Source organism: Adiantum capillus-veneris, chromosome 5, assembly GCF_014529385.1.
Source record: "Adiantum capillus-veneris isolate H3 chromosome 5, ASM1452938v2, whole genome shotgun sequence".
In the NCBI taxonomy this organism is placed as follows: Eukaryota; Viridiplantae; Streptophyta; class Polypodiopsida; order Polypodiales; family Pteridaceae; genus Adiantum; species Adiantum capillus-veneris.
In genome coordinates, this window is record NC_140935.1 from 111,836,704 (window position 1) to 111,856,917 (window position 20,214).

The 20,214-nt window shown below is 42.7% G+C and overlaps 2 pseudogenes; both read right to left on the minus strand.

Annotated features, from left to right (window-relative positions):
- Window positions 1–1,521: 1,521 nt before the first annotated feature.
- On the minus strand, window positions 1,522–2,169 carry LOC147457921 (protein TIC 20-v, chloroplastic pseudogene; annotated as a pseudogene).
- A 4,948-nt stretch (window positions 2,170–7,117) lies between these two features.
- On the minus strand, window positions 7,118–16,226 carry LOC147457922 (uncharacterized; annotated as a pseudogene).
- Between the last annotated feature and the right edge of the window lie 3,988 nt (window positions 16,227–20,214).

Sequence of the window (20,214 nt, forward strand, 5' to 3'; positions counted from 1 at the left end):
AGACTGGCTTAGCTCTCTCTCTCTCTCTCTCTCTGTGTGTGTCTCTCTCTCTCTCTCCTCTCTCCTCTCTCGCTCTCTCTCTCTAGATTGAACTGAGAGAGAGAGACTGGCTTAGCTCTCTCTCTCTCTCTCTCTCTCTCTCTCTCTAGCTCCTCTCTCCTCTCTCTCTCTCTCTCTCTCTCTAGAGAGAGCCTCTCTCGCTCTCTCTCTCTCTCTAGAGAGAGAGGAGAGAGAGAGCGAGAGAGTCTCTCTCTCTCTCTCTAGTCTCTAGCTCCTCTCTCCTCTCTCTCTCTCTCTCTCTCTCTCTAGAGAGAGCCTCTCTCGCTCTCTCTCTCTCTCTAGAGAGAGAGGAGAGAGAGAGCGAGAGAGTCTCTCTCTCTCTCTCTAGAGAGAGAGGAGAGAGAGAGCGAGAGAGTCTCTCTCTCTCTCTCTCTCTCTAGAGAGAGAGGAGAGAGAGAGCGAGAGAGGCTCTCTCTCTCTAGAGAGAGAGAGAGCTAAGCCAATCTCCATCGTTTTTTTTTTCGACAAAGAAAAATTATGCCGAAGCATGTACAGATCACAAAGAGAGAGAGAGAGAGAGAGAGAGAGAGAGAGAGAGAGAGAGAGAGAGAGAGAGAGAGAGAGAGAGAGAGAGATGTTAAAAAAAGAACGATGGAGACTGACTTAGCTCTCTCTCTCTCTTTTTTTTTTTTGTAAAGCAAACTAAAAGACTTGCAAAGCTAAATAGCAGATGGTAGTTTTAATTACAAAAGCAAGAGCTTTAAGTTTACAGAAGCTAATCCACAGCCAATAAAACTAGTGCTAGTAGAAGACTAAGATCGCAATTCCCACCGAGCACAACAAAAAGATACAATATGTGCACTAATTAAGCTAATCTGCAGCCGAAAAACTAATGCTAGTAGTAGACTAAGATTGTAATTCCCATCGAGCACAGCAAAAAGATACAATATGCACTGATGACGTAACTGGGGACATTTTTTCTACTGAGTCCTATATTTTTTACTCATCGAATGGCACTGCCTTCTCCTCAGCTACCTCACCGCCAAACTGCTCCAGGTTGGAGAGCCCACCCTTCTTTCCCATTTTGTGGTATCCTTCTATCCTCATTTGCTCTTTTCGTGTCTACCCTCCCTTGCTGCTCCCTTTCGCAAGGCGCTCCTGCGCTTCTAAGGTCTTGCCTCCAGTGCCTCCAGGAACGACCATCTCTCTAGCGCGGGCCTTCTGGTCAAGCTTCTCGCGAGATGCCATTGGCTTCGACGGTGTGGTTTCTCTTGAAAAAAACACAGCACAAAATGGTGAGTAGGTTGTTAGCAAAGATTATAACGCTAACTGCCTCAAGCAAGTAGTATTGGCTTATCTCTCTCTCTCTCTCTCTCTCTCTCTCTCTCTCTCTCTCTCTCTCTCTTTTTTGAAAGAAACTGGATATACTACACTTGCAAATACTATATTTTCTAGTTTAAGCTGTTACATAATGTGTTACACAATTTCTTGTAAGCTTACATGAAAGAATGGTGCACCAACTCACATGACCTGAGCATCTGCAACATCTGCAACAAGAGGAAGGCGTGGAGTCTTTCATGACCCACTTCCAAGAAGGAAGCAGTCAACCAGATAAAAGAAAACAGTATTGTAAAACACCACAAGAATCTCCAAGCCAACACCGCTTTGTGGATGATAAATGCCTTCTATAAGGCTCGGGAGAATGAGAAGTATATCCAACATGACAGCTTGCATGGTGTTGTAGCGTACATAGAGATTGAAGTTTGGATTCCGGACGACCAGGAAATAGAGGCCAAAGAAAACTGCAACACTTGCAAAAGGGGTGCTGGAGTAAACACGCAGGAGCGGATAGAGAGGTCTAAAGGCTACCTGGGCTTGGGGGAAGTGTGTGAGAAAATACTGTCCATATTGTACACCATCTAGGAAAGGGAGAAGGTACGCAAAAGCAGAAATAATCCTTTCTGCTGTAGTTATGCCATCCCCACGTCGCCCTTCTGCATGCACTGTCAGAAGCAAAGGCCTGCTCTTGCTACCCCTATGTGAAGCGGAGCTTAATTTCCTTCTTGACTGCTGTGAGAAAGTTGACTGGAGGGAAGGTAGCAAGGGAGCGATGGACGAGGATGCTGAGGACGCCCTCACCATGCCCTCACAGCGCACAATGTACGCCATCGTTCATCTCTCTCTCTCTCTCTCTCTCTCTCTCTCTCTCTCTCTCTCTCTCTCTCTCTCTCTCTTTCCCTCTCTCACAGTTTTTTTTTAAAAATTGTGAGAGGTTGGGTTCAGAGGAGGCGGAGGTATCATTGACTATGTATGTGTACGAGGTTTTCGACTATGCATGCGCGTCAAAGTGCCAAGGGCTGATGCAGCGAAAACACCTTGCAAGGGCATGCATAAAGACCCTGGCTTGCAACAGAGAGTAATCGGAGACATCCTAGAGATGACGTGCCAGCTTCTCGTGCAGGTCACAGGGGTACGATATGCATGGCACGACGGGGTATGTATTGCTCAGCACGATGAAGAGGAGGTGACGCACTTCATCCGGCACATGGGCTGGATCTATGCCAGCGCGGATTCCACCATCATCTTCCTGCACTACATCGGCCACCCAATGGCACCCATCGGCCCCGGCGTTCCCCCCTTTGACCTCATCTCTCGTTGGCAGAACCGCGTATGGACCTTCCAGGAGTCTGCCCTCTCAAAATGCCGCCAATACTGTGTGCGTTCGGGGGCCAGCCTTCGCCAATGCTCTAGCCTTCAAGAGTTTGAAAACACGCTAGCATCATGGTATGAGGAGGGGGCTCCAATTCCATCGAGGTCCTTGAAGAAGAGCAATTCTGGGATCTGGTTGAAGAGCTGCTGAAGGTGTACTTGTCCCAAACCTTTGATGGACGAGGCGTGTGTCCTCTTTCTATGGCAGACACCCATTGGGCAAAAGAAAATGTACGATCTCCAGACTTACCAGAGTTTGAGCAAGGCCCCCCTTCCCTTGGCCTTCTCTCTAGAATTACGACATGCGGGACTCACCTCAGATTTCCCCATGTTTTTCGGTAGGCGTATGTGTGTGTGTATTTAAGATGTATCTTCTTGACGTAGGACTCCCTCTATATCCTACTATCCGGAGGATTTTGAGGCAGGTGGCATACGCCGAATCGTCTCCAAAGTCGAAACCGCCCTTCTCTTTGGCTATTGCAGTTGCTTTCAGAGGCCCTTGGCGATGGCTCCACAGGCTTTTACGCCACAACTCTCTCTCTCTCTCTCTCTCTCTCTCTCTCTCTCTCTCTCTCTCTCTCTCTCTCTCTCTCTCTCTCTCTCAGCTTGCCTGCGTCTACTTCTGCCCGCATACTAGCCAAAGTGGGTTGGCAAGCTCAAGCTCAAGCTACAATGGCTTGGTAAGGGAGAAGAGGCGAGCACCTCTCTCTCTCTCTCTCTCTCTCTCTCTCTCTCTCTCTCTCTCTCTCTCTCTCTCTCTCTCTCAGCTTGCCTGCGTCGACTTCTGGCCAAGGTAGGTCGCGAAATAGTCCCCCAACCAAAAACTTAGCAAGTTGGACTCGAACTCTTGCTGCTTCACACACACATCTTCCAATCAACTGCGCTAACAACATAGGATGCTTCATAGTGCTGCGTGGCATAGTACAACGCATTAATAAAAAAATATAACCAAGGATTGTAGGAGGCTTCATAGTGCTGCGTCACATTGTACGATAAAAAGATCCTAATTATTTTATTTATTTACAACTAATTTTTCCCCCAGTTATGACGATGCCTTTCTAGAAAATTTTAGGCATAGAACTCTATAAATTTTGGTTGTTATTTTTGTAAATTGATTAAAAAAGTCCTATGTTGGTCAATTAAGGAAAAACATGATTTTATTGTAACAAAAGAAGTCTTTCATAATTAATGGTGTTTTCTGGAAATGTGTCGTGTAAGAAGGGTGTCTTTGAATGAAGATCACAGTCTTGTAGTATAGATAGGGCAAGACGACATGGAAAAGATGATTGATGTATAAATGAACTAATGAGGTGCAATAAATTGCTATCAAATTGATGCGTCTAAGATGAGGAAGGATTCACATGCTCTCAAGTATAAATGACAATCAAGAACCAACATACTAGACACAGGAGCACTACAAATGACCTTACAAAAAGAAACTTATGATGACTTGAGCATTAAGTACAAGGCTAGACTTCTTATTAGTCTGTTAATCTTACTTTATGCTAAAAACATGTGAAGCCCAAGCGAGCCTAAGAGAGAAGATAATATTTTCAAATATTGTGTTTATTTTCTTAAAAGTAAACTTTGATCTTTTGGAATTTAGGAGGTAGTCTATCCATTGATAAACCTTTTTGTTATGGTGCATGAATATATAACAAACAATAAGTATTATGTTGAGGATAAAATTTACTATATTGTGTACAAACAGTTGCTCGGGTTTGTCCTTGCTCGGAAAAAATCGCTCGGTGCATGGTAACACTCCTCTTCGTGTGGCCCTTCAAAGAAGCTACCAATTTGTCCGATTGAAGAGTTAAATGGTGCACGCATGGTAACAATTAAGATTTTTGATGACCTTGAAGTTGGCGAAATAGATTCAGGGAAAAAGAAGAAAAGAAAAGTTCTTTCTCACAAGGAGATGCAGTGCGGGCAGCTTTTCATACTGTTCAAGGATCATCTGAGTAAGTGTATAAAGCACAATTTTGTTTACAGATGGCAGGCCGAGCAGTTTAAAGATTGTCTATGTATCTTCCCTGAAGATGTGGTACACTTTCAAAGAACAGAACGAGATCCAATCGATGCATTGGTTTTCTAGCCAGGTGACAATCTTCGTTCACATTACATATGTGAGGATTGCAGGTAGTGTCCAAAAATACTATCATTTCTATATATCTGATGACAAAAGCCATGATACTCTTTTTGTCCAGCATTGCTTTATGCTCCATTATGGTTGGTTGAAAGAGCTAGGCATATCGCTCAAAGAACATTGGGTCTGGTCAGATGGAGCAGCCTCGCAGTTCAAAGCAAAGAGGCCTTTTTATTTTGTTGCTTGATATGGAACTTTGACAAGTTTGAAAATGACACATCACTTTTCAGGTTCAGGTCATGGGAAGGGCGAACATGATGGTGCAGGTGCTGTTATTAAGAGGCATCTCACTCAGGAGCAGCTAAAGCCAAACTGTGTGAAATTACAATGTGCAGCAGATGTGGTGCCATTTTTGAGAGAAACCATGTCCAATGGTGCTACAGCCACGTATTCTTCGTAGGTACGACCAGTTACTCGACTGTTCTAGGAGGTCAAAGTAGGTGATGTGGATAGAAGCCAACGTCGGGATTGTAAATCTGTGCCTAATGCACGTGGGTTACATTGTGTCAGCGTCTACTCCTTAACAAATGGAAAACTTCTTAGGTATCGGCAATTCTCATGCTTTTGTAGTGCTTGTTTGCAAGGAAGCTGGAGAAGGTGTTCAAACAAATCACACGTTTCTGCATGGAATTACGTTACCCTTGAACCTACAGATGATGTCGAAGATGATGATGAGATTGAAGAGTTTGCATATGAAGGACACCATGATGCGTTGAGTGATGCACTTCTTGTTGGTGACAATTTTGTTGTTATAGCTCCTCATGACAATAAGGAGCTTGTGGATTTCTATGTCTTGAAATGTACAGCAAAAAAGACTCAAACTAAAGCTTTGCTAAGAGATGCATGGGGGAATGTTTGCAATGCCGGCTCATTTGTTGTCAAAGGAGTTTGGTGCGAACAAGCAAAAGAAAATCCCTATGAGTTCAAGCTATTAAATTCTGAGCCTGAAGCCACCTTGCAATCCCACCTTGTACGAGCTATTAAGTTCCCAATGCATAAAGTGGGACGTACAAGAAAATTATTACTTTCCTCAGAAACATATGAGTCTATTTACAATAGCACTCCTTTTGATGTATAGCATTCTTAGTTCTAATCTAAGCTACTTTTGATGGCCCTTCAGCATCTTTTCCTTTTTTTTTTTTCTTTGGGGGAATCTATGTAATCTCTGTGCTGAGCATCACCCTGTTTTGCAATTGCTCGAATCGTGTCTAAAATGCCTATGTGATATCATGAGGCAGATAGAATGAACAGACATAGAAAAATTAAACAAGTGTAGCTAAGTAGCTGCAAGGGTAGCTACTATGCAGACGGGTAGCTGCCCTTAACATTTCGTTGTATCAGAAGCTGTGTTAAGTACTTGTAATTGTGCAACTGTGGAGGTGCAATGATGAAGAATGCGAAAACGTAAACAAGTGTACAAGTTAACAAAAAGCTGCTTTACTACATTGAGCATTGGAAGCTGCTTTACTACATTGTGTCATCATTACAAGTGAGCAAAATACTCCATAAGTCAGTAAATGGTTGACTGTTTACATCGCTTATCATAGTTACATGTCAGGATAATATGTCTATCCAACACCTTGAATTCTGCTCTTCACAATAAGAAATTAAGAACAAGTTTTCAAGTTACATGCAGGGTCAGCATGACAATAGAAGCTACCAGGCAAGCGCTAATAAGCTACCAGTACTATCAAATGCTATCCTAGTAGCTACCTTGCCCCCTGCCATCATGGTAGCTATAGATGCTATCATGGTAGCTACCAATGTTATCCTGGTAGCTACCTTGTCACTTACAGGACTTCCTTGGCAGAATGGCAGCTCATGGCAGAATGGTAGCTACCAATGCAATCCTGGTAGCCACCTTGTCACTTGCAGGACTTCCTTGGCAGAATGGCAGCTCATGGCAGCTACCAATGCAATCTTGGTAGCCACCTTGTCAATTGCAGGACTTCCTTGGCAGAATGGTAGCTACCACTATTATACTGGTAGCTATTAGGGTTGACAGTGAGAACTTCCTTGTCACCAGCAGGAGTTCCATGGTAAAACAGTACTTGTAATTGTGCAACTGTGGAGGTGCAGTGATGAACAATGCGAAAACTTAAACAAGTGTACAAGTTAACAAAAAGCTGCTTTACTACATTGAGCATTGGAAGCTCCATTAGTACATTGTGTCATCATTACAAGTGAGCAAAATACTCCATAAGTCAGTAAATGGTTGACTGTTTACATCGCTTATCATGGTTACATGTCAGGATAATATATCTAGCCGTAATACTCTAGACGCCACTGCTTTGAGATCCTAACGCTTAGGTTATTGATCGGTCTCGGCAGAGCACAATCCTCGGCATACTTGAGGCGATCTTCCGCACAAAGCCAAGCCGTGAGCCAAGATCTTACAGTTGTTGTAAGATATCCTTGAATCTCAGTGGGAGTCTGATTTTCCATATTCTTCACAATGCAGAAAGTGCTTGGAGGATTCCACAGCTGCTTGTACTGTGTGTCATCCACTAAAATTGTGGACATAGCAATGTACTGACCTCTTTTCTCCCATAAGTCACTTGGCTTCTTGTAAAATTGTAATTTCAGTGTCATCACCTGCACCACCTGCACCAACGTACTGCACCAACTGCACAACTTGCATCACCACCTGCATCCACAGATGCATCACTATTTTCCCTTCCTGGTTCAAACTTTTTCATGATAATCTCCGTGTCCTCACCTGTACTAAGGAAAAAAAACTCAGTGTTTTTATCCTCTTGGTCATCAATGATGCTAGCACATAGGACTTGGCCCTCAACTCTAAATGAACCATCTACATTAGGAGGGTCTTCCATAGTAGACTGTGCTATCATACTTATTATGTGATCAAGATTGTCAATGTTGCTAGTGGTAGCATTTGAACATAAAAACAATAATGAGATAAACAACAATGATGGACATGACAAAAAAAAAATCGATTTTGGCTTTCTTGATTCATAGGAAATGGAGAATTGTTACAAAGCCAAAAACGGTGACAGGATTTAGGAAAAGAGCCAAAAATGGGGATAGGCTACAAAGCAAAAATATCGAGACTATGTTTAGAGTCTTTTTCTGACTTTGGTTGTTGTAGCACCTTTTCTTCCAGATTCCATGTTACTATTTTCTCCAGTCTCTATGGCTAATTGGTCCATTGATGTCTTTGTTTGCCCTTTTGTATCCTCTGTAGGCTTTTTGGCAGCTCCATCTGCAAGAGAGAAGAAACAATCAACAAGAAAGAACCTTAAACAATATTATCTACCTTTAGGAAAAAACAAAACAAAAAATAACACGTGTCATCTTTCTCTTTCTTTCCCTTTGCATCATTTGTATGGTCTGCAGGATGGAGGGACCGGTGTCTCTGGCTGACACTTCATTGTCCTTCATTGATGAAGGAGCATTTTCTGCTTGATCTCCATTGGAGGGACTGGTGTCTCTGTCTGACACTTCATTGTCCTTCATTGATGAAGGAGCATTTTTTGCTTGATCTCCATTCTCAAGACTATACTTCTCTAACACACTGTTGGGGTATAAAGCCCAATGTGGTCGCCCAGGTAAGTGGGCGGGCCGCCAGGTATGTACACATATTCTTTTGTTAAAACCTAATAAGAACTCACTATGCTCTACACATTACAGTAGAGCGAGTTCACCACATCGTCGTGCTCTTCTTCTCGCACTCTCTCTCGCGTCGCACTTCCGCTCGTACTCCTTCAACTGGTATCAGAGCTCAGATCGAGGCTCGGGGCAGCACTGCAGGAGGCTAGAGTCACCAACTCAGATTGGAGTGAAATTCCACAGGCGAAGACATGGCCCCAAATCTTGTGGGAAAGCTCGAAGGGCTTGGTGTTGTCAGAATTTCCTTCTGAGGTCATCTCGGCCACCGTTCGGCTTCAACAAAGGTCTGCGCAGGCCATTTTCGACTACGTGGTCTCAGCGGGTGTAGATCCGACTCTGCAAATTTGGGGTGTTCGGCCTACGACTGCAGGTGCTGAGGATATGGACACTCCCAGAGTGTTGATTTGTGGCTGTCTACACATCGAAGGACGGCTCACAGTTCTTGGAGGCGTGTCACATACGACACGGGCGCATCTACACACAGACTGTAGGCGACATCCACCAGTTCATCAGGTAGCTTGTGTTTGCTGCTTGATATTCCAGATTTCATCCTGACATTGCAGGTACTTCCACATGGGATGTATTGTCAGAGATGATGTATGTCTGTTGAGGGTTTGCTGGCTGTGAGTCACGCAGCAAACAACCGCTGAAGAAGTTACAGCATACAGTGGGAATTTGTGGATGTATGACTTTGTGGGAAGTCTATGTACTGTCAGATTTACTGCAGCCTTTGTTGAGGGTCGAGTGAGGTTTTATTGAGCTGGGGGATTCTCGAATGTTGAGATCCTTTCGGTGATACAGGTCTTGGAGCGATCCCTCGAGCACCCTTAGATAGGTAGCTAAGATGTATTGACTGTGAGTTAGACAGTTGGGATTGCATCTTTGCTTTACTGCCGTTGAGGCATTGTCGCAGTCTATGCTTACAGGACAGTGACAGGACAGTCAGAGACAGTACAGGTGTAGGAAAGGTTTACCCACAGCTTACAGTGTTAGAGAGAGTGGTTTTTTGAGCTGTTTTTTAGTCTGTTTTTAGTACACCAGAGCCATTTTACAAAGGAGACTCTGCCAAAATTTTTGCAGAATCTGAAGCTTTCTTGGTTCATTTGATAGGTTGATATTGGTTCAGAGGTCAGTTTACAGAGAAAAGTAAACTACTGTGAAGCGTAGCTATGGCTGGATCACAGGACACTGCTCTTTACAATATCAAGAAGCTAGATGGAACCAATTTCCCATTGTGGAAGAAGCAGATTTGGCACGTGTTGGTACAAAAGAAGTAGATAAAACCTATAAAGCTCAAGGGGATAAAACCAGAAGATATGGATGAAGATGAATGGAGCGAAATGGATGAATTGGCACTTTCTACCATTATGCTGACTTTGGCAGAAAGCGTTTACTTCATTGTAGCAGACGAGATTTCGGCTTATCAAGCATGGTTAAAGCTGAGTGATCTTTATGAGAAGCAGAGTGTAGCTTCACAGGTATACTGGCTTAAGAAGCTTGTTGACTTGAAGATGAAAGAAGGGACACCTATGTCCAATCATTTGAATGAATTCAACACAATCTATAGTCAGTTGTTAGCTCAAGGTGTCAAGTTTGATGAACCTGTTAGAGCTATGTTCCTGTTGATCACATTGCCGGAAAGATGGGACACTTTTCGCACAGCTTTGAGTAATTCTGCACCTCCAGATGGTTTGAACATAGCAAGTGTAGAAGGAAGTATGCTTACTGAAGAAACCAATAGAAAGACAATGGAAAAAGGCAAAGGAACAGCCTTAGTTGTCAGGGGAAGGACCAGAGAAAAGTACAAAGGTGGAAAGAGGAATCAGTCTCGTAGCAAGTCCCGCAGTGCTAAAGGTAAGAGTGACATAGAATGCTACCATTGTGGCAAGAAGGGTCACATGAAAAGAGACTGCAGAGAATGGAAAGCAGAAAAAGGCAAAGAGAAAGCTGAAGACCATAGTGAGAAGAACAAGTCCTCAGTGAAGATTCAAGAAATAAATGTGACAAACACTGTTGCAGAGGATGACAGTCTAGTGTCAGGAGACATCTACTTCTTGAAGAATACAATGGACTCAGCTCTTCTTACAACATCTGATGGAAATGCACTGAGTGACTGGATTATAGACTCAGGGGCATCACTTCATGTGTCTCCAAACAAGGAGTGGTTTACCTCTTATGTGACCACTAAAGATCATATTCGGCTAGGCAATGGGCAGACATGTGAAATCTTAGGTGTTGGAGATGTTCAATTGAAGTTTCAGAATGGCTCTTCTTTCACGCTGAAGAATGTGAGACATGTTCCCGCAATTACAAAGAGCTTGATCAGCACATGTTTACTTGATGATGCTGGCTACGTCACCACTTTTGGACAGAACATGTGGAAGATATCCAAGGGTTCTATGACAGTAGCACATGGAGTAAAGTCTGGAGGACTTTACATGATTTATGTATCAAATGTCTCTAAAAATGTAATCAATGTAACCGAGCAGCCGAACGTTTCTTTGTGGCATAGCCGGTTAGGACATATGTCCAAGAAGGGAATGGAAATCTTGTCTCGTTCTGGTTATTTGCCTGGCTTTTCATTTAATGATTTTGAATTCTGTGAACATTGTCTGTATGGTAAGCAAACACAACAGCCACATAAGCATAGAAGCAGTAGAAGAGATACACAGTTGGCACTTGTTCATAGTGATTTGTGTGGACCTATGGCTAACCTATCTCTAGGGGGAGCTTCTTACTTTATGACATTTATAGATGATTACTCGAGGAAAGTATGGGTTTACTTTCTCAAGCACAAGGATGAAGCGTTTAGTGTTTTCAAAACGTTTGTGACACTTGTGGAGAATCAGAGTGGCAAGAAGCTTAAATGCTTACGCACTGACAATGGTGGAGAGTATGTTTCAAAGGCCTTTCTGGACTTTTGTGAGTCAAAAGGTATAAAACGTGAACTTACTGCTCCTTACAATCCTCCTCAAAATGGTGTTGCTGAGAGGATGAATAGGACCATACAAGAGAAGGTCAGAAGTATGTTGTCTAATGCACAGCTGCCAAATGGGTTTTGGGCTGAAGCTGTATCAACAGCTGTTCATCTTGTAAATAGATCTCCTAGCAAGGTTTTGCAGAAGGATTCAGTGCCAGAGATGGTATGGTCAGGCAAAATGCCCTCATACAAGCATCTCAGAGTCTTTGGCTGTGAGGCATATACTCACGTTCCAAAGGAATTTAGGAACAAACTTGAGCCAAAGAGTAGAAAGTGCATCTTTCTAGGCTATGGTAATTCTGGTGAGATGGGGTACAGACTTTGGGATCCTGAATCCAGAAAGGTTGTCCACAGCAATGATGTTCACTTTAATGAATCCAAATATCATTCTAAACCAGAGAGGGTTGAGGAGATTAGAAGAGTTGTCTTCCAAGAAGATGGACCTGCACGTGCAAGACATAATGTCAGGGCTCAAGAGGAGCAAGGACAGGATAGAGTGGAACCACAGGTTGTGGCTGAGCCTGAGCCACCTATTGTGCATAGATCTGGATGTTTCACGCGACCTCTTGATAGGTTTGTTCCATCTATGAACTATGTCATGTTGACTGATTGCAATGAGCCTTCATGTTACAAGGAAGCAGTGCAAATGAAGGGCTCCGGGAATTGGCAATTGGCCATGCAGTCAGAGATGACATCTCTGCATAAAAACCAGACATGGAAGCTAGTTAAATTACCATGGGGCAAAAAGGCTCTACCTTGTAAATGGGTTTACAGGTATAAGATCACCGCTCATGATAGTCAGCCAAAGTACAAAGCAAGGCTTGTTGCCAAGGGCTTTAAGCAAGAACAAGGCATTGACTTTGATGAAGTCTTCTCTCCAGTGGTCAAGATGACTACATTGAGATGCTTTCTTGCATTGGTTGCCATATTAGATTTGGTGTTGCACCAAATGGATGTCAAGACAACGTTCTTGCATGGTGATTTAGATGTGGAAATTTACATGCAGCAGCCAGAAGGGTTTGTTGAGAAAGGCAAGGAAGATTGGGTATGCCAGTTGTTAAAGAGTCTTTATGGCTTAAAACAATCACCGAGGGCATGGTACCATAAATTCCACAAGTTTATGCTTTCTCAAGGCTACAAACGTAGTGAGTTCGATCACTGTCTATATACAAAGAAGGCTAAGGATGGCAGTTGGTTGATCCTTATTTTGTATGTGGATGACATGTTGATTGCTGGCAAGCACTTGGAAGAAATTTCAGCTTTGAAGTCAAAAATGGCAAAATCGTTTGACATGAAAGACATGGGTGAGGCAAGTCATATACTTGGTATGCGCATTGAGAGAGACAGATCAAAGAAGTTGATTTGGTTATCTCAAACAGAGTATATTGACAAGGTTTTGCAACGTTTCAATATGGAGAAGGGAAAGGCATTGATTGTTCCATTGCCACCATATGTGAAACTTAGCAAACAAGATTTTCCTGTGTTTGAGGAAGAACAGGCTGAAATGGATAAGATTCCATATGCGTCTGTAGTGGGTAGTTTGATGTATGCAATGATTGCTACTCGCCCAGACATTGCATTTGTAGTGGGAGTAGTAAGTCGATACATGTCAAACCCAGGCAAGAAACATTGGGAGGCAGTGAAAGGAATATTGAGATACCTGAAAGCTACAAAGAGTATGCGTATATGCTATGGGATTCAGGAGCTAAGTGTAAAGGGTTTTACAAACTCAGATTATGCAGGTGACTTAGACAACCGAAGGTCTACGTCAGGGTATGTCTTTACATTGGCTGGTGGAGCAGTATCATGGCGTTCTAGATTACAAGATTGTGTTACTCAGTCTACTACAGAGGCTGAATATGTTGCAGCATCAGAGGCATGCAAAGAATCAATTTGGCTTAATCGACTAGTAACAGATTTGGGAATCAAAGAAGAGATGTCTGTGTTATATTGTGACAGTCAAAGTGCTATACAATTGGCTCGCAATCCAGTTTATCACTCAAAGACAAAGCATGTGGATGTGAAGTATCATTTCATCAGGGAAATGCTTGAGGATAAGCAACTTCAGCTTGTCAAAGTTCACACCACAGAAAATCCTGCTGATCTACTTACAAAAGGACTTCCCTCAGAGAGCTTTGCGCATTTTCGCAAGCAGTTAGGTGTAGGGTAGTACATCACTTCTCTACATCTCTTGTATATTAGCTTGTATAGTAGCTTCTCTCACACTTAAAGTACCACATTGGACTTTAAGTGGGAGGTTTTTGGGGTATAAAGCCCAATGTGGTCGCCCAGGTAAGTGGGCGGGGCTCCAGGTATGTACACATATTCTTTTGTAAAAACCTAATAAGAACTCACTATGCTCTACACATTTCAGTAGAGCGAGTTCACCATATCGTCGTGCTCTTCTTCTCGCACTCTCTCTCGCGTCACACTTCCGCTCGTACTCCTTCACACACCTTCCTTCTCAACTGTAGTCTCTGGCTCAGCCTCTACAGTCATGAAAAGTATTAAGGAATTAAGAATTTTTTGTTTCAAGTTACATGTAGCTACATCATGCCAGTGGAAGCTACCAGGCATGATAGTGGAAGCTACCACTGATAGCTACCAACAGTATCTTGGTAGCTACCAATGCCATCCTGGTAGCTGGCTGACTGAGAGCTACCAAGATGACATAGGGGCCACCAATGCTATCCTAGTAGTAAGTAATCTAACAGTGGTGGTTAACAGAATAAAAGCCTGGCAACAACCTTTATCTAAAACATCTTCCTTCTCAGCATGTACCAACACCTTGCATTCTGTTCTTCACAATAAGAAATTAAGAACAAGTTTTCAAGTTACATGCAGGGTTAGCATGACAATAGAAGCTACCAGGCAAGCACTAATAAGCTACCAAATGCTATCCTAGTAGCTACCTTGCCCCCTGCCATCATGGTAGCTACAGATGCTATCATGGTAGCTACCAATGTTATCCTGGTAGCTACCTTGTCACTTGCAGGACTTCCTTGGCAGAATGGTAGCTCATGGCAGAATGGCAACTACCAATGCAATCCTGGTAGCCACCTTGTCACTTGCAGGACTTCCTTGGCAGAATGGCAGCTACCAATGCAATCCTGGTAGCCACCTTGTCAATTGCAGGACTTCCTTGGCAGAATGGCAGCTCATGGCAGAATGGTAGCTACCATTATTATACTGGTAGCTACCAGGGTTGACAGCGATAAATTCCTTGTCACCAGCAGGAGTTCCATGGTAAAACAGTAGCTAATGGAAGAATGGTAGCTACCTTGCCACCAGCAAGACTTCCATGGGAGAATAGTAGCTCATGGAAGAATGGTAGCCACAACCATACTGGTAGCTAGCTGTACCAGGATTAGCATGACAACTACCACTATGAGAGTAATAGCTACCAGTATTGTACTAGTAGCTACCAGTCTTGTATTAGTAGCTACAATTAGCAGGGTTCCCTTGGTAACAGAAACACAAAAAAATAGATAAATTTAAGCTCAGTGCTACAAAATGCAGCAGGGTGTATACCATGGTCCATGCTTAAGGGCTCTGATGAGGGTTTGGTGTCTGATTGCACTCCTTGGAAATTGGCATTCGTACTGCCGAGGATCACCAAAGACCGCATGGTATGCGAAATCGGTTGCATGCATCCCATATTCATGCATGTTTCTTTGCTTGCAACAAGATGGCCAAAATAGTACATGTGAAAGGTATGATTGCAGAGCAGCAAAAACATGCCAAGTGCATCATTGTCGTACATCGTCAACCCACAAGCACTGCAAACTTTGTCCAAAGGCAAGGTGCCCATATCCATAGGTGGAACTTTCGGCAGAGGTGTAGACAACAAAACTATACTTCTTTTGACCTGCATGGTCTTCACAAAATCCATCTGCGCCTGTGCACACTCCTCCAATTCCTGTGTAAAATCTCTCTCCTTTAGAGCACTATCCACAGCATCAAGTGGTGCCTTCTCCTCAAACTACCACTTGCAATCTTTGGAGTGTTAGCGACAACCTATCGAAAATATTTTTAAGCTGCTCCACCTTCATTGCATCCACAACATCGTCGCTACCTTCTACCTTTAGTAATGCAGCCTTTGCATCTTTCAACTGGCCTCTGAGCTTTTCCACTAGGAGGTTGGCACCTTCATTTCGGTGCACATCAGTGTGAAGCAATTCAACTTCTTAAAAGCTTCATTATACTCTGACAATGCAAAAGAATGCTTGCTTACAATCCTGTTGTAAACAATATCTAACTCTGTAAGAGACGATGGACCAAATAAATTCTTTTTTTGCACATCATCCACTGTATCGATCGGAGTTTCCTGGGGTGCCTCCAAATGATCTGGAGTCCTCGTCATTCTCCGCGAACTGTTAGGGGTAGAGGAGGAATGGAAAGCTACCCATTGCTGCTTCTTTGCATGTAATTTGCCTGGATTCATATTTGTGACAATACTTTCTGAAAACAAGGCCCAGTCAACCTGTCCAACTGCTCATATAGAAAGCCTCTAGCAAATCCTTTAGTCACCTCCATACCATAATTGCCAGGAGGTTCTTGATACACGGATGTGAACAATACATAAAACCTGTTCCAGAGCTCTGGCTTCACATCTCTACATTTTATTTTGCTGCCCCTCTTCGGCACCTCCTTAAACCATTTCAACCAATCTTTGTTGGTGAAATCTGCATCAGTCAGCAGTCGAGCATCCACTCCAGAGTTGGGGAGGTCGTATACTTCATGTGCTTGACACTTTGTCATGCAAAAAATTGTCTTCCTTTCAAATGGCACATATGGAGTGCACCAACGGCCTTTTCCCGTAAAATACACGGAAGAACATAAGACGATAGTTGTTTCCATACGGCAAACGCATACGGATATGGAAGTATGATTGGAGTATGGTTCAACACCTAAGCTTGAAACATACACGGCCATAAATTTACGAAAAACTTAGATAACTTATGCATGGTGAGCATTTATAATATCACAATTTTACAAAAGTTTTCACATTAAACATCAATTGTTGCATTGAGCAGGAGTAGAAGCAGGTTGGGCTGGTGCATGAATAGGTGGTACAACTACCTATGTCCCAGACAGATAGCTACCATGTAACTACCACCTTGGTATTTCTTTGGTAAATGAACTTTTTGATTGGTAGCTGGCTAAAATAATGCTACCAACTTGTTATGTGTTTTGCAGAATGCTGAATGCTACAATCTTGATGATCTCTGATGCACTTTCCCTATATTAAATGAGTATTGCAGGTGGTATCTACCACACTGATAGAGTATCATTGATTCATGCTTCTTCATAGCACTATGATTTGCAATCCATACGAGTATGGTCCCAACTATGCACAAGACATGAATGCATGTGCAGCCAGCCAATTGAAGTTCAGTCAAAAATGCAATGTGCACAAATATATCTACTTGAATGCATGCATGCATGCATGCCTCTACACATGCTTTCAATGCAAGCTTGAATGCATGCCTCTACACGGGTTTTCAATGCAAGCTTGAATGCATGCACATTAGCTTATGAAGCTTGAATGCATCTACAAACATCTAGCCTCTAACTTAGGTTTGCTTCAAAGCAAGCTTAAGAGAGCTTACATGGACCTTGGAACCAAGTTACAACAATAAATTGTGCAGAGACAGCCAGCAAAAGAAAGTTGCAGTAGTACCTCAGTGTTGGGGGTTACAACATCTGCCATTTTTGAATGTTTCTTTGCTATAGGAGTGCAGGGCTTTGGTGAAGGAGTCAAGACCTTCTTCTTCCTCTTTCCAGTAGGGGAGTCCGAGGGAGGATCGGGCGAGGGAGATGAATGACGGGCCCTCTTCCGCCTCCCAGTAATTGTGGCTGATTTTGCTTTAGTTGCAGGAGTTTCTTGGCCACCTGAGTCGTCCCCCCTCTGCAACCACTGACGAGCAGGAGGCGTCATGGAGTAAGGTGCCCCCCCGCACTACTTTCACACACCAGTTGAAACTGAAAAGATAATTTTTAAAGTTTTTAAATCCAGCTCGCTGCTCAAGCCTTTTGATGAACAATTTTCAAATAAAACCTTATAAAAGATTCTCAATGTTTACTCACCTAGCTACCAACTAGCCCACCCCCTTGCTACCACCCCCAAAAATGGGTAGCTAGTGTACCACCTATTCATGCATCCACCAAAGAATCTCTTGGCGTCAAGGTTAGGATTTGGGGGTTACACTCACCGTGGTGTACCACGGAGGACACCCTTCAAGAAGCAATCACCAAGCTCAATGACATTCTTCAACTTGTCTACATCAAGCCCAAAATTGTTGCTTGGATCAACAATACACATAGACACGTGCCACCCGAGCATTGCATACTCACTTTCAAGGACAAAGATGAATGTATGAAGCTGCTATGTCAATCTCGACTTCTCAAGGGAAAAAAGCCTTGGATTGTTGAAGAATTGACCATGAATCAACTCAAGAGTAAAGCGAGCGAGCTCAAGAAGATGCATGAAGCACGTAAGCAAGGCAAATGGGCAGTCTACCGAGGTGGCAAAGCAATCATCCAGGAGTTTCAAAATCCCAAACCGGCTCTCCCCTCAGCCGACCCTCCTTAGGTTTTTGTTCTCCCTTTTTCTCTACTCTACCCTCTTGATGCACCCTCAGTCCTTAACCGACATGTATCCGCCCGCACTGAGAAGGAATTGTTGTAATGTTGTGTTTTTGGTCCCATGGGTCATATATGGCCTCCGTGGATGATAATTCAATCTCTCTCTTTCTCTCTCTCTTTCTCCAGCTGACGTAAATTTGAATTATGGATTAAAAGACAAAAATACAAGAAGTTCATTTGTGGTTAACTCTCTCTCTCTCTCTCTCTCTCTCTCTCTCTCTCTCTCTATATATATATATATATATATATATATATATATATATATATATATATATATATATATATATATATATATATCACAAGATAATAATAAAAGAAGTGGTGCTATGCTCGTGTTATGCAACTCATCAAGGCGACGGAGAGTGGAGAGCAGGGAGTTCACATCGTCTCAAACCTCTAATGCCAGCAATTTGAGTGAAGTCAAGCCCTTGCAATGCATTATTGTGCACACACTACTTAACCCATCATCTCCAGATGCGGGCAATGTCTCCTTTTGGTCGAAGTTCACCCCTCCTCTCTCTCTCTCTCTCTCTCTCTCTCTCTCTCTACACAAAGGATTAAGGGCTTGGAGGATTACAATGTACATTCATTGATGTGGTCAAAGAATCTCAAGCAATGAAGAGGGCAAGGAGGGGTAGCCTGTATGGTTAAGAAAGGATTGGAAGATTTTGTATCAATTGTGAAAGATGATAAGTACAAATGTTATGTATGGTTGAAAATTATGACACAAAAAAGAGCACCCATTTTTGTAGCTGATTGCTACATTCCTCATTATGATCCCCCCTTGAGCCGGATCACTACGGAAAGTTACTTTTACAAATGTGTAATAGCAGGGATACGCTCATTGCAAATGGTGTATCTTTGTAGAGTGGAACCAATGGATTTACATGTAGAAAACATGATGGGGATACTGTGATTGACTATATGCTACTCTCCAAAGCCATCATGTATCACATAAAGAGTTTTAAGTTTGGCCAATGGACCCCAAAATCAGATCATTGGACCTTATGTATTGACCTTGCATGTGGACAAGCAACTAAATGGGAAGCTTTCAAGAAATTTATTTGTTCTTGTGCCGAAGAATGCCAAAGAATCTCCATGGTATTAACAAAGATAGATCATGCAAAAGGTGGTTTGATAAAGAATGTCAAGATGCTCAAAAGTCCTTGATAAAGCTTGATGCAACTATGGACAAATACAACTATCAAAGTCATTTGCATACATACAAGGCATTGATTTGAAAGAAGAGAAGAAGGTGGGAAGTAAAGCAACAACTTTTCCAAGTCCAAGAAAAGGCACATGCATGTGAAAGATTTTGGAGAAACTTTAGGGGCAAGCGGGCTGAGAATTTTGGTAACTTAAGTCTTGTGGATATGTACACACATTGTAACCAATTATATGAGCAACCAAATGCTAAAAAAATTCCATTTTATGATTCACTCCCATGTATGCCCTCTTGTTTTACTAGTGAGGATGTATTTAATGGACTTGAAAAGTTGGCCACTTGCAAAGCGGGAGATCTTCAAGGTATCAAGTCGGAGATGATCAAATGAACGGGAGATTTTATGCATGAGTGGATGTGTGATATGTTCAACCTTGCGCTTCAACATGGTATGCCTTATGATTGGAGTACTAACTGGGTCAAGCCTTTGCATAAAGGAGGGGATGTAAAGAATGTAAATAACTACCGGACTATAATGATTGGGTCTCTTATGGTAAAGTTGTTTGGGTGTATAATGCAGATAAAATTGAGTGATTGGGATGAAGAGAATGAAAAGCGTGCAAAAGGACAAGAGGGTTTTTGTCGATGCCATAGCACCATTGATCATCTTGTCACTCTTTGTGTTCTCACGGAGGAAAGTCGGTTGAAAGGCAAGCGATTGTATTGTTGTTTTATGGACTTTAAGAAAGCCTTTGATATGATTCCACATAACAATTTGTGGAGAGGGATGGAGGAACTTCAAGTGCCAAGTGAGTTTATGCTTGCGGTTTCTCAAATCTATGAGAAGGTGATGTGTCAATTGCACAGGGAAAGAAGAATTTGAAAAAATTGTAAGCACTGGTCCGTTGTCACCAACTCTCTTTGGTCTATGTATTGATC